Source organism: Petaurus breviceps, unplaced genomic scaffold (assembly GCF_028583685.1).
Source record: "Petaurus breviceps papuanus isolate PSGF00001 unplaced genomic scaffold, PetGlider_PUasm1.0 208, whole genome shotgun sequence".
Lineage (NCBI taxonomy): Eukaryota > Metazoa > Chordata > Mammalia > Diprotodontia > Petauridae > Petaurus > Petaurus breviceps.
The window spans coordinates 28,965,019-28,979,924 of record NW_027185852.1 but is presented as its reverse complement, the minus strand read 5'-3'; the positions used below and the strand labels follow the sequence as shown (position 1 = coordinate 28,979,924).

General features: G+C 43.5%; 1 protein-coding gene across 7 annotated transcripts in view; it reads left to right on the top strand.

The window, feature by feature from the left end:
• The window catches only part of LOC138165386 (fatty-acid amide hydrolase 1-like), a 44,312-nt gene that overhangs the window by 12,136 nt on the left and 17,270 nt on the right, over positions 1-14,906 (top strand). The window lies entirely within an intron of this gene.

Here is a 14,906-nt window from a genome sequence, read left to right as displayed (position 1 = left end):
TTAGCCTAGGGGCAGGGAAGATCTTTAAAATTTACATTCTTATTACACATGGCTATACCAAAGTAAAGTTTTAAACCCAGATCTTCTGACTTCCCACCCAGGTCTCTCTTTTCTCCCCTGAGCCATCCCTCACCCAAGGTAGATGTGAACATTCAGCTGGGCCAGGTTATTGGGGTCACATTCACAGAGTTCCAGAATCTCATAGCTAGAAGAAACCTGAAAAGCCTCTGGTTCTGAGTGAGAATCCCCTCTAAGAACTCCCCTAACAAGGCCCCATCTGGCTTTGGCTTCTGCTTGGAGACCTCCTTTGGGCTGCCAAATCTGATTCTGGATGTCTCTCATTGGTGGGAAGTTTCTCCTGATGTCCAGCCTGAATTGGCTTCCTTCTCCCTACCCCCATCACTGCTCCTGGTTCTGCCCCATAGGACCAACCAAAGCAGCCTAAAAGCTGGTCCTTGGGACAGTGCCTCAAAAAGGGAGGCCCCATCTTTCCCTGCTCCCTCTCAGCCCAGCCTTCTTCTGTGAACAAGTTATTTCTGACCCCTCATTTGCGGCAGTCAGACTGCCCTTGCCATTGGGGCGGCCCTCACTAGGTCTAACTCAGATCCTTCCTGCTGTGGTGAAGGCCTCCACTGGCAGCCCCACGGCCTGTGGCCATCATTTATAATCAGCTCCATGTCCCTGGGGTGGGGGTGGCAGGTGGGGGGCCCAGAGGGCCCTGGCCCAGACAGAACAGTGAGGGGCCCAGTGTCTAAGCCAGGCCCATGGAGCCCCAGGCCAGGAAGGTCAGTCTATTTCCAGCCTCGTGCTGCTGTCCCAGCCGGTAGCGTCACCAGGATGCCGGTGATGGGGAGATTGATTATAGCCAGGCCCTCCTGTCAGGTTCTGACAGCCTGGGAGAAGAATGTGTATTAATATTAATTGGGGCTAATTAGTTGGATAAATCAATCTGCCCAGAGAGACTGGGCTGTTCCCACCAGGATTGGAGCAGGCCAGACAGGTGTAATGAGGTTGTTGTAGGGAGTATGTTTCTGTGTGTGTGTGGGGAGGGGTTGTGAATGTACATAGGAGAGAGGGCCAGCCTTGCAGAGGCGATGGAGCCACTGTGTGGGGTTGGGGTGAGTGGGGAGCCTAGGTTTGCATTCTTCCTCTAACCCCTAATGGCTGGGACCCTGGCCTCTGACCCTCAGTTATCTCAAGTGGAAATATAGGATAATAACAGCACTGATCTACCAAGATTGCTGGCAGACAAGGAGATCAGACGAGACTGGATAGGCAGCCACTGAGGTGCAAGGTGAGGTTGGGCTTGTTGGGTGGGTGTGATTGTCATGGAGTCTGGAAGAGTCTCAGGATTCTCATCTATAAAGTGGGATGAACAATGCTCACACTGACCCATCTCACAGGTTTGTTGGGTCCAGAGCTCCTGGCTCTGTCTCCCCTCCACCCCCCAATCCTGTTCCTGCAGAGCCCCCACAACCAGACCCCCAGTGAAAAGTTGTACAGTGTCCCTTGGGGCTTACCCACTGAGCTTTTGGCTGGATCCTCTCTCCCTATCCCCCCCCCCCCCCAGGCTAGTCCTGTGCCAGAAGGAGATAGGAGGAGGGGAGGAGTGAGGCCTAGGCCTGGCCTGGAGGGCTTCTAGTCTGTCTAGAGGTAGGACTTATCTCTAAGGACCAGTGAGACAGCAAGGGTTATTGGGTGGAGGGAACTCAAGATGCAAGGAAGGCCCTAACTCAGAGCTGTAAGCATTGGCAGAGACTTGTCCCAGGATCAGCCATGCAGAGGACATAGTATCTATGTAGAAGGAACAGAAGAAAGTTGCCAGGTCTGGATTCAAATCCCACCACTGAAACTACCTGTGTGACCTTGGTCAAATCACTTACCTTTCCTGGGCCTCAGTTTCCACCTCTGTAACATGAAGGGGGTAGGACTGGATAATTTCTGGAATCCGTTCCAACTTTATGTTTTGTGACCCTGGGGAGGGAGATGGAGATGAATGAAAATGAGGAGAAAAGGGATTCCTTCTGCTAGTGTGTCCTGGGTCAACCTATCTGCTCCTTTCTCTAGGGACCAGAGGTCTCTCACTAATAGATCAGTTCCTTCCTTACCTGGCTCCCATAGAATCATAGAGTATCAAAGTTAAGAGTTAAGTTAACTTTCCTAGTTTTTTAGAGGTGGAAACCAGCTCAGACAGGGGAGGGAGCTTGACTATAGTTTCACAGCCATTCATTGGCAAAGCCAAGACTAGAATCCAGATCTTGTGACTTCCATCCAAGATCTCTTTCCCTCCACCCCACTATGCTTCCTCCTGCCATCTCTCTCTCTCTCTCTCTCTCTCTCTCTCTCTCTCTCTCTCTCTCTCTCTCTCTCTCTCACACACACACACACACACACACAGTTCCTGCTATTTGAGAGGGATTCCCAGATGCGTTGGTCTATCTAGCTAAAGCCTCACTAAGCTTTGCTCAGTCTTAGATCTTGGCAGATGATCCCTGTGATTCGGTTATGAGGGCAAATGCCCTTTTTTCTTTTTGTCATTAGTTTTGTCTGAGATATTGCTCAACAAGATAATACCCAGAACCGGGCCAGGATATCAGCTTTTCTTTAAAAAAATAATAACATGTCCACATAGTACTTTCTTAATAGGCAGCTGAAATCCACTGTTGGTAATACTCTCAGTGTGGGTAGTTAGGTAGCACGGTGGATAGAGTGCCATGCCTCGAATCGGGAAGACTCATCTTCCTGAGTTCAATTCTCACCTCAGACACTTACAAGCTGTGTGACCCTGGGCAAGTCACTTCACCCTCTTTGCCTTAGTTTTCTTATAAAATGAGCCTGAGAAGGAAATGGGAGACTATTTCAGTGTCTTTATCAAGGCCCCCCACAAAAGGGACCCCAAAGAGTCAGACAGGACTGAAAAACAATTCAACCACAATACCCTCAGCAGCAGAAGTAATGACTAGAGAGGTGACTGTAGGATGAGAAGTGCTTGGGTTTTTAGACCTTTCTCTGACACAGTGTCAGTAGGTGGTGCAGGGGATGGAGTGCTTCCCAACATAGAGTTAAGAAGATCTGGGTTCGAAACCAGCCTCCCAGCACTAACTGTGTGACCCTGGGAAGTCACTTAGCCACTGTCTGCCTCAGTCTCCTCATGTGTAAAAATAATAATGATACATCTGCCTTCCAGGGTTCCTGTGAAGATCAAATGCAATAGTGTTTGTAAAGTGTTGTGCAAACCTCCAAGTGCTCTGTAAATGCTGTCTATGATGGATCCATCATGGTGGTGCAATGGGTAGAATGCTGAATCTGGAGTCGGGAAGACCTGAGTGGGAATCTTGCCTCAGTCACTTAATGGCCATGAGACCCTTGGCAAGTCATTGTTCTCTTGGCAAGTCAGTTTCATCTGTAAAATAACAGCAGCTACCTCCCAGGGTATTTGTGGAAATCAGATGAGATAAGATGCTAAGGGCTTTACCAGCCCCCAGTGCTCTCCCTGCTGTCTATTGTTAAGCTGGCTCCCAGCCCCGGCTCACTCCCTCAGCTGTAACTCACAGAACTGAGACCATTCTTCTCTGTCATCACGAGGAAATGTCCTGTCTGGGCCAAACAAAGCAGTAGGACCTCATTCTAGATTATCCTAGAATGAAAGGTCTGAATTGTTGTAACTTTGACTTTCTCAGTCGGTCAATGAACATTTACTGAGCACCTACCCTGTGCTAGGCACTCTGTAAAGGCTAGGGCTACAAAGAATGCAAAAGGCAGTCCTTGCCCTCTGGGAGCTCACAATCTAATGGGGAAAAACAAGCAAACAAATACATACAAAGAAGTTATAGAGAAGATAAACAGGAAATAATTAAAAGAGGGAAGGTATGATAGAGGAAGGGTGTAAGGTGGAAAATGAGAAAGAGAATGGGATTAGGCTGTGAAGACTTTGCACTCCAGAGGATTTTATATCCCATCCTATGGGAGTCACTGGCTTTGACTGAATAGAGGTGGGGTGGGGTGACAAAATCAGACCTGCGATTTAGGAAAATCACTTTGGTGACTGAATGGAGGATGGCCTGGAGTGGGGAGAGGATTGAGGCAGGCAGACCCACCAGTGGTTAGTGCAATGGTCCACATGTGAGGGCACCAGGGTGATGCAGTGTCAGAGGATTATTAATTTATAGAATCATATATTTAGAGCTGGAAGAATCTTATGGGTCACCAAGTCCAATGTCCTAATTTTATAGATTAGAAAATTGAGGCCCAGAAGGGTAGAGAAATACAGTATTGGATTTGTAGTCAAGAAGCAGGAGTTCAGATCCTGTCTCTGGTACATACTAGCCACGTGTCCATAACCAGTCATTTTTCCTCTAAGACCATCAGTTCCCTCATATAAAAATGAGAAAATAATACCTATAGAAAGTATGTAACCCATAGGTCACCTTATTGTGAGGCTCAATACTTTGCAAACTTTTTGCTTTTTTTTTGAGGGGGAGGACAGGGCAGTTGGGGTTAAGTGACTTGCCCAAGGTCACATGGCTAGTAAGTGTTAAGTGTCTGAGGTCACATTTGAACTCAAGTCCTCCTGACTCCAGGGCCGGTGCTCTATTCACTGTGCCATCTAACCGCCCCACTTGGCAAACTTTTTAAAGCATTACACAAATGTCTATCATTATTATCATTACTCAAGGGGCAGTAAGTAACAGAACTCAAATTTGAATTCAGTACCTGTTATTCTAAATTTTGTGGTCTTTCTACTTATTCCCTCATTTATTGATTTCCTTCCTTCCTTCCTTCCTTCCTTCCTTCCTTCCTTCCTTCCTTCCTTCCTCCCTCCCTCCCTTCCTCCCTTCCTTCCTTCCTTGCTTCTTTCCTTCCTTTCCTCCTTCCTTCCTCCCTTTTATTCCTTCACCTCTGTGCCTGTGCACAACTATCCCCCAAGCCTGGAATGTTCTTTCTCCTCATCTCCACCCTTTGGAACTTCTAGTTCTCTTTAGTGTTCAGTTCAAGTGCTACACCCTACAGGAATCCTTCCTTAATTCCCCTGGTTGTTGCTATTTCCCTTCTACCACGAACTGAAATGACTTGTGTATTTATCTTGCATTTACTTATATGGGTACATGTTATGTTAATGAGTCTTCTAAGCAATGAGCCACTGGGGACTTCCTCAATGAGGGTATTGGTAGGGAACAGGCAGGCTCTCATTAGTGATATCCCAGAAAACATCTTTACCATCACTTAACTGACAGAAAGATCTAGCAAATACAAGCTCTCACTGTATTCTGTTGATTATGAAATAGAATTTAATTCAGTAGAAGAAAATGCATCCTTAAAGCCTCTCCTCCAAAAAAGTGTCTCCTATCCATACATGAATATCATTCAAGATTCCTCGAAAGACATAACAACAAAATAATTTCGTTCAACTACCCTTGGATCATAAATATCAGGTGAGACATACAACAGGGAGAGATCTGCTCATGGAATGTGTTGGTCATTGTGGTGGAGGACACCCAAAACAGATTGTAAATCCCTATAGATTGTGAGGTTCTCGAGCTGCTCATGTTTGGAGATAGTAGCATGTTGCATCAAACCCCAGAACATAGCAGAATCTTCTGGAAGATATTTGTTACCACCCAAGAGTTTGGTTTAACCATCCACACAGGAAAAAAAAGTGGATGAATAATGTTGTCCAAATTATGACATACAGCTAGATGTTACATATATATGTACATATGTGTATATACATAGACACATATATATAATGGACAAAATATTTTCTATACCTCTCTGCTCTCTCTTGCTAGCTCATTCACTCACTCTATCCTCTTCTCATTCTATCAGATCTCAGAAGAGGGGACAGCTACAACACATCTACAGTTTATTTTCAGGGTCCTAAAGGTAACCCTGGTGTGGAAGGAGCCATATACTCATGCCTGTTGCTCCTAACCAGAGCCCCACCAGTGTGCTTCTCTTTTGTTTAAAGGGGTCACAATGACACCATTAATTTCTCACCCGGGAATTTTATTCCACCCCCGGATTTCTCACACTGGAAGCCCTCTCTGCCCCTGTTGCCCCTTCCTGTTATTGATTAGTTCCTTCCCGTATGGACACTTTAAGGAAAGTGTCCAGCCCAGCCATGCCTTCACTCTTGACTCTCTGGACTTTTTATACCATGGAACAGAAGCTTCCTTATCCGCGACGTTCAGTCCAGCTCTGCATTTCTCTCTGGAAGTAATCTCCTGTACTCTTCCCTGAGGCCCTTTCCTCTAAATGGATGGTTCCTTCCAGAACCTTTACTTTAAGGAAATGCCCAAGTCAGTCACAACTTCCTGCTCCTTCAGGTTCCACTCCTAACTTCCCAGAATTTCTCTACAATTCCCCCATTTAGATACCTTCCCCCTCACCTCCACCTCCCCAGTATTCAGCTTCCTTTTACAAGTTGTTGTCCCCTATTAGAATATAAATCCTTTGAGGGCAGGAACAGTCTTCTTTCTTTCTGCTTAGCCCTCTTCTGGGTCTCTTTGCTCTCCCACTGAGTGAAGTGGCTTCTACTACTCTTGGATCACTGATGTTAAATTCTTTTAACCAATTGGCAGCAGCAGGGTTAAGGCTAGCATCTTTTTGGGGTTACCTAGTGTGCTCTCTCTTGGCTAGGTGCTGAGGCAACATTGAACTCGGTTTCTTTAATGCTGGAATATGCAAAGCAGATGAGTTTTTGCTTGAGGCTTTGAGGGGGTTTCTCACCTTGAGCCACAGAAGGAGGTTAAGAGTTATGCAGTGAGGGGTTGCTAGGTGGCTCAGTGAATAAAGCACTGGCCCTGGAGTCAGGAGGACCTGAGTTCAAATCTGGCCTCAGACACTTAACACAAAAACTAGCCATATGACCTTGGGCAAGTCACTTAACCCCAGTTGCCCTCCAAAAAGTAAAAAAAAAAGTTATGTATTAAGCTGATGTACCATGTACAAAGTAACAGCAATATTGTAAGATTATCAGCTGTGAATGACTTAGCTGTTCTCAGCAATACAACAATCCAAGACAACTCTGAAGGACTTAGGATGACAAATGCTATCCATCCCCAGAGCGAGAACTAATGGTGTCTGAATACAGATTGAAGCATACTTTTTTTAACTTTATTTTTCTTGAGGAATTTTTTTGGTCTATGTTTTCTTTGACAGCATATTAAGAAAATGTTTTCCATGACTATACATGTATAACCCATATCAAATTACTTGCCTTCTCAGTGAGAAAGTGAGACAATTTGGAACTCAAAATTTTAAAAATGAATGTTAAAAATGGTTTTTATGGGGGGGCAGAGCCAACACGGCAGCATAGAAACAGGAAAACTCCATGCACTTCCCCCATAACCACTTCAAATACCTATAAAATATGACTCTAAACAAATTTTAGAGCTACAGAACCCACAAAGTGACAGAGAGAAACAAACCTCTTGCTGAAGGCAGCCTGGCAGGCCAACAGGAAGGGTTCATTGTAGCCGGCTGGGAACAGATCCCAGCCCTGAGTGAGCCCTCAGGTTTTAGCCTCAGGGTGGCCCTGACCAGCCCCAGCTGGAGGGATTTTGGGAGAGTGGTTCACCAGCAGCTGTGGCAGTTTCCAGAATTATCAACCCATAAATACCAAAGGCAAAGTCAAAAGTCAGTGTGGACTTTGGGAACAGGGGGTCTGGGAGTGTGGTCCAGCCTCTGCCCCCTAGAGGGAGAAGCAGCTGAGATGCAGTGGCTGCCACCCTGTGGCTTTTTCAGAACTCCTGGCCTGCAGATCATAGGGGGACCAAGCAACCACTCTGAGGGGTAATCACTCTTGCATTAACCTGCTTGGATCTGGATAGCTGTCTTAGATAGAGGTGCTGGGGTGTGTGACTGACCAGGTACCAGAGCCTGTGGAGGCTTCTGAGAGGACACCCAACTAACAGCACTGACAGCAGAGAAAACCCCATCAATTTGGGACAAAGCTCTCCTCTCTGGAAGCAGAGTTCTACTGTGGCAAAAAGCTCAAAAGTCAAGTAATTGAGTGGCAACATGAGCAAGCAAAGGAAGCAAAGCAAGCACGGTAGTCAAACCTTAGATTCCTATTTTGGGGACAAAAAGGATCAAAGCATGGAATGTGAGGAAGACAATGTAGTCAAGACTCCTGCACCAAAAGTTTCAGAGAAAAATATGAACTGGCAGGACAGCTAGGTGGTGCAATGAGTAAGAGTGCTGGCCCCAGAGTTGGGAGGACCCAGGACTGGTTCCAGCCTCAGATACTTAACACCCACACACACACACACACACACACACACACACACAAAACTGGTCTGTAACCTTGAGCAAGTTACTTAGCCCCAATTGCTTTAAAAAAAAATGAACTAGTTGCAGGCTATAGAGGAGTTTAAGAAGGATTTTGAAAACCAAATAAGAGAAGTGGAGAAAAAATTGGGAAGAGAAATGAGAATGATGCAAGAAAATCATAAAAAGAGAGTCAATAACCTGATGAAAATACCTTAAAAACAAACTAACTCAAATGGCAAAAGATGCACAAAAAGCCAATGAGAAGAAGAATGGCTTAAAAAGTCAAATTTGCCAGATGGAAAAAGAATTTCAAAAGCTCACTGAAGAAAATAATTCCTTCAGAATTAGATTGGAGCAAATGGAAGCTAATGACTTTATGAGAAATCAAGATACTATTAAACAGATCCAAACAAATGAAAATTAAAAGGCAATGTGAAATATCTCATTGGAATAACCACTGACCTGGAAAATAGATCCAGGAGAGATAACTTAAAAATTATTGGGCAATCTGAAAGCCATAATCAAAAAGAATCTAGAAATCATCCTACAAGAAATTCTGAAGGAAAATTTCCCTGACGTTTTAGAACAAGAGGGCAAAATAGAGGTTGAAAGAATCTACTGATCACCTCTTGAAAAAGATCCCAAAGAGGAGACTCCTAGGAATATTATAGCCAGGTTCTTGAATTCCCAGATCAAGGAGAAAATATTACAAGTAACCAAGAAAAAAACAGTTTGAATATTGTAGAAACACAATCAGGATAACAGGGGATCTGGCAGCTTCTACACTGAGGGATTGAAGGGCTTGGAATGTGACATTCCAGAGGTCAAAGGATCTGGGATTAAAACCAAGAATCACCTACCCAGCAAAACTGAGTATCATATTTCAGGGGAAAATGTGGTTATTCAGTGGAATAGAGGACTTTCAAGCATTCTTGATGAAAAAACCAGAGTTGAACAGAAAATTTGACATTCAGATACAAGAAGCAAGAGAAGCATGAGAAGGTAAATAGGGAAAAGAAATCAAAGGAACTTATCAAAGTTGAACTATTTACATTCCTACATGGTAAAGTGATAATTGTAACTTATGAAACTTTTCTCAGTATGAGGATAGCTGAAGAAAATATAAATGTATATATATATATATATATGTATACATACATAAATGTCTATATAGGAGGGTATATGGGAGTATAAATACATATGTGAGTGTATATATATATGTGTACAGGTATACATAGACAGAGGGCACAGGTTCAATTGAATAGGAAGGGATGATACTTAAAAGGTGAAATTCAGAGGTGAGAGAGGAATATAATGAGAGGAGATGGGTAGAGACAGAATGGGGTAAATTATCTCATATAGAAGAGGCAAGGAAAATGGTTACAATGGAGGGGAAGAACAGGAAGGCAAAAGGGAATGAGTCAACCATACTCTCATTGAATTTGGCTTAGGAAGGGAATGACATACACTTGAAATAGGGTATCTAGCCCTACAGGAGAGTATGGGGGAAGGGGATGAGAGGGGGGATGCTGGAGGTGAGGTCAGGTTGGGGGGGGCAGTTAGAAGCACACACTTTTGAAAAGGGATAAGGTCAAAGGAGAAAATAGAATAAGTGGGGGACGGGATAGGATGGAGGGAAATATAGTCAGTCTTTCACAACATATCCACTATGGAAATGTTTTGCATAGCTACACATGTACAACCTATATTGAATTGCTTTTTCGTCCCAGTAAGGGTGGGTGAGGAGGGAGGAAAGGAAAGAATCTGGAATTCAAAGTTTTAAAATCAAATGTTTAATATATATAATTATTTTTTTTTTACATGCAACTGGGAAATAAGATATACAGGCACTGGGGCATGGAGATCCATCTTGCCCTACTGGAAAGTTGGAGGGGGATGGGGGAGGATATAGGAGGGAACAGATTGGTGGAGGGGGGATACAGTGGTATAGCTGTTTTGGGGTTGTGGGTAGCAGAAAGATGGGGAGAAAATTTGTAACTCAAAATCTTGAGGATATGAATGATGTAAACTAAAAACAAACAAAATTTAATTTAAAAATTGTTTTTACATGTAACTGGGGAAAAATAAAATACTAAATAAAAATTTTTAAATGGAAAAAAGAGCTGTGTAGGCAAGCCTTTGAGGGGTTTCTTCTCTCACAAGCTAGAGAGCAAGGCAGCATTTCCCCCCATATGGTTCTTCACCTGTAGTAGAGGATTATCTTTCTTCCTGTTAACTTGTTCACACAACAGAAATTTCCTCCAATCAAATCATCTCCCCACATTAATGGCAGAACTTCTAGTTAGCTGACCTCAATTTCTAGCAGGTTCTGTGTTCTGTTTTCTGAACTTCTGTAAATAGCTTCTCTCATGGGCTTCTCAGATCTCTTTCCAGCCCTCAGCTTTCTTGGTTACAGACTCCTGCTCTTCTGATCTTGATTCATCTGGCTCCTAATGCCTCAAGTCAGGGCCTCCTAATGTGTACTGACTCATCTCTGACTTAGGTTGAGAAACTCTATATATCTGTAAGTGTACATTTCTGTCAGATAGGGCACAAATTTTTATTCTACTATAGTCCCAAAGCATTTCTTTGGCTCAGGTTCCCAGAAATAACCTGCAAAGTGCTGAAAATAGTCATATTAAAGTTAACTGCTGGATAACAATGCACTGTAGACATTGCTACAATTGGTGTTTTTCTGTTTCAGTTATACTCTTATCCTAATTCTCTCAAAATTTTGTGTGTTGGGGCTGCCAAGTGGTCAGGAGACTTGGGATTGGTTCCGGCCTCAGATACTTGGCACCCACACAAAATAACTGGCTGTGTAACCTTGAGCAAGTTACTTAACCCCAATTGCTTTAAAAAAAATTGTGTATATTTAGGGTTAGAATTAGTCAGGGTTAGAAGTTAGTTAGGTGATAAAATTCTCTTCATGTGTTTCTCACATGAATGTCTTATTTCTGCCCCTTTCATTAATAAAATATTTATTTAAGAAATAGAAAGTATTATCTATCTATCTAATCTGTCTACCTACCTACTGTAATGGTAATGTAATTTTGAACTTGAAGATCCCTTTTGTGTTGGAAAAAGTAGCAGGTACTTAATACTTAGTAACTGATCAAATCTCTGATTGGGGGAACAGAAGGTATGAGCTCCTGTCTCCTGTTAACTGAATTAACAGGAAGTTGGCTGAAGGAAGTGAAGTAGGTAATACTGTGTATATAAGAAAAGACCCAGAGAGGCACAGTCAGAATTTCCTTGAGACTGAGATCTGGTGGCAGAACAGCTACAGAAGAATGAAGAACTGAGTCCTGAGAACTTGTGGTGGTGGAGCTTCTTCTGAACAGGATCTCAGGAGCCTGGGAGGCCAGGTGACTGAAGCATGAGCCCCAGGATGCTGAGACCTTGTTTGTTTGTGGCTTGGTTGAGCCTTGAATTCCCTGGAGCAGCCATGGTGAAGGATCTGACATGGACCAGACCCTGTGAACTTCAGTGTGGAGCAGGACCTCCCCAGAGAGCCGGTCAAGGAACTGGGAGCGGTCTGCCACTGAATCCAGGTAGAATCTGGGACCATGGAAGGGGATCCAGGGAATCTGAGAACAGGCCCCAAGTCAAGATGAAGAAAAGACCTCTCCTTGGTAATATCAATACTGAGTAATTATGGAATTATAGTTTACTAGTGACCTAAGGGGTGGAGGATTTTGTGTATGATACTTAGTAAGACTTTGCTGAATAAGTGACTGATTGTACTTTGAGTAATTTGACTATTGTTACAGATTAGTGACTGATTGAGTTAATCAAGACTTTGCCGGAAGAGTGGAAGACTTTGAGACTACTGATTTTGTTGAAATATGGTGAATGCTGTACTTTGAATTATGCTGTACCTTGATTTTCCATGGATGTTTTGCTTTTGTTATGGAATAGAGTGATTACTATACTGAGTAATCAGAACCTTTAAAAAAAGACTGTTCACAGTAGCAGTTCTTCTGGAAAGCTTCTGTGCATGGCATTACACCTACCTACCTATCTATGAAAGAGATACTCTGGACTCACTCATAGCAAGGAGAGCTTCACTGTTCCCTCACAGTTCTAGAGGTACTCCTAAAGGGTTAGGAGTGACTTTTTGTAGCTCAAGCTTCCATTCCAGTGTGTTCTTACCACTGTTATCATCAGTGATTAACACCCCAATTCTGTTTAACCTTGGAATTAACTCCAATTAACACCCCCATTCCCATCAACCAATTAGCATAAATTTACTTTTCTTTTTTAGAAAAATTATTTATTTTTAGTTTTCAGCATTCACTTCCATAAAATTTTGAGTTCTAAATTTTCTCTCCCTCCCTCCTCTCGCCCTCCCCAAGATGGTGTGCAATCTAATATACATATACATTCATATTAAACATATTTTCACATTAGTCATGTTGTAGAGAAAAATTAGGACCAATGGAAGAAGCCATGAGAAAAAAGGAACAACGTAAAAGACAGAAAAATAGTCTGCTTTGATCTGCATTCAGATTCACAGTTCTGTGTGGGATGAGAGAGTTTGGAGTCTAAGTTTAAGATCAGAAAAGGTCTTTATTCTTTCTCATGAGAAAGGATGCTCTGCCCTGTCACTCACATGGCATCTTCCAGGGAGAGAGCAACAGGTAGAAGCAAGCCCATGGTTATATAAACTTCTAATGAAGAAACCCAACCCCCAACTGGCCTTCACTCTCATTGGTAGGGAGACTGACCCACAATCTAAGCCCAGGAATCTAAACCTGAGGCAAAAGACACAGAAACATGTGGGTGTCCAATGCAAGGCCAGGAAGGCAGTTTTATCCTTATTTTGCATATCTTATGTTGGGGTGGCTCTGGGGAGGGTCTCCATTGCTCTAAGTCCCAGATTCCTATAAGGTCAGGTGACTCCTAAACTTAGGCCTAGTGGATGCTGAAGCCACTCTAGATTTGATTTTTCAGAATGGGGAAACTTCACTGCAAATTATCCCTCACAGTTCTTTCTCTGGATGTGGACGGCATTTACCATCATGAGTCTTTTGGAGCTGTCTTAGATCCTTGTATTGCTAAGAAGAGACAAGACTATCAAAGTTAGTCATCACACAATGTTGCTGTTAACTGTGTAACAATGTTTTCCTGGTTCTGCTCACTTCACTCAACATCAGTTCATGTAAATTTTTCTAGGTTTTTCTGAAATCTGTCTGATCATCATTTCTTATGGAACAATAGTATTCCGTCACATTCATACATCACAACTTGTTCAGTCATTCCCCATTTGGTGGGCATCCCCTCAACTTCCAATTCTTGGCCACCAAAAAAAGATCACTTAACTTTTCAAAAGTGATATTTACTTCAAAGATATAACAAGACCAGAAGTTACAAATATTTTCTGCTGACACCTTGTGGCACACTCTCTCTTATACCACATCAGGTCCTGAGAAGAGTGGTCTCAGACAACGGTATTCCTACATAGCATTTGTCCCACCAAGCTTCCTTTCAAATGTGTTGTGGCCAATGGATGGAGGAATCTGCATCTCTGCTACATGGGCTGAGTCAAACAGGTTGCTCTGGTCTTCTCTCTTCACCATCTGGCTTCTGGCAAATCCAGGCATGGACTTCCAGGCTTCTAGTGGCTTTCTCTCATGACCTTTTGATGTTCACAAGGGCATAACCATATCCACCCTCCTTCACCTTAAATAGTAAAAAAAAAAAACCCCAAAAAACAGAAACAGCAGAGCCATGTGCACATGGGCTAAATTGCCCTGGAAGGAGGGGAGGAGAGAGATAAAGACCTAGGGCTTAGTCCTTGCTTCATCACTTGAGGGTGGGAACCAATAGGAATGAAGACCCTCTTGCCTCTTTCTTGACTTTGGTAAGTAAATGCCTTTGAATGCATCTCACCTCTGACACACGGCCAATCGGCCACCTGACTTTTTAATCACATAGTTAGTGGACCAGAAAAGAGTTACAGAATGTCTTCACATATTCCAAAATGCAGATAGGGATTGCAACCCATTGTACATGGTCTTAAGGATCAATGGCTAATCAGTCGTTTGTTATATTTTTTATCTGCAGATTTTTATCCATATGCTTATTGAATTTAATTAATTTGACTTGATCTCCACCCAATCTCTGCCTCCTTTTCCATGATTTCTCTTTTCTCATCTCTCTCTCTGTGTCTCTCTCTGTCTCTTTCTTTCTCTCTGTCTCTCTCCCTCTCTCTGTCTGTCTCTCTCCCTCTCTCTCTCCTCTTTCTCTCCCTCTCTCCTCTCTCTCTTCCTCCCTCTCTCTCTCCCTCTCCCTCTCTCTCTCTCTCTGTCTCTCTCCCTTTCTCCTCTCTCTCTCCCTCTCTCTGTCTCTCTCCCTCTCTCATCTCTCTCTCTCTCTCCTTTCTCTCTCCCTCTCTCTCTCTTTCCTCTCTTTCCCCCTCTCCTCTCTGTCTCTCTGTTTCTGTCTCTCTCCTCTCTCTCTTTCCTGTCTCTCTCCCTCTCTCCTCTTTCTCTCTTCCTCTCTGTCTTTCTCCTCTCTCCTCTCTCTCTCTCCTCTCTCTCCCTCTCTCCTCTCTCTCTCTCTCCTTCTCTCATCTCTCTCTGTCTCTCTCTCTCTGTCTCTCTCTGTCTCTCTGTCTCTCTGTCTCT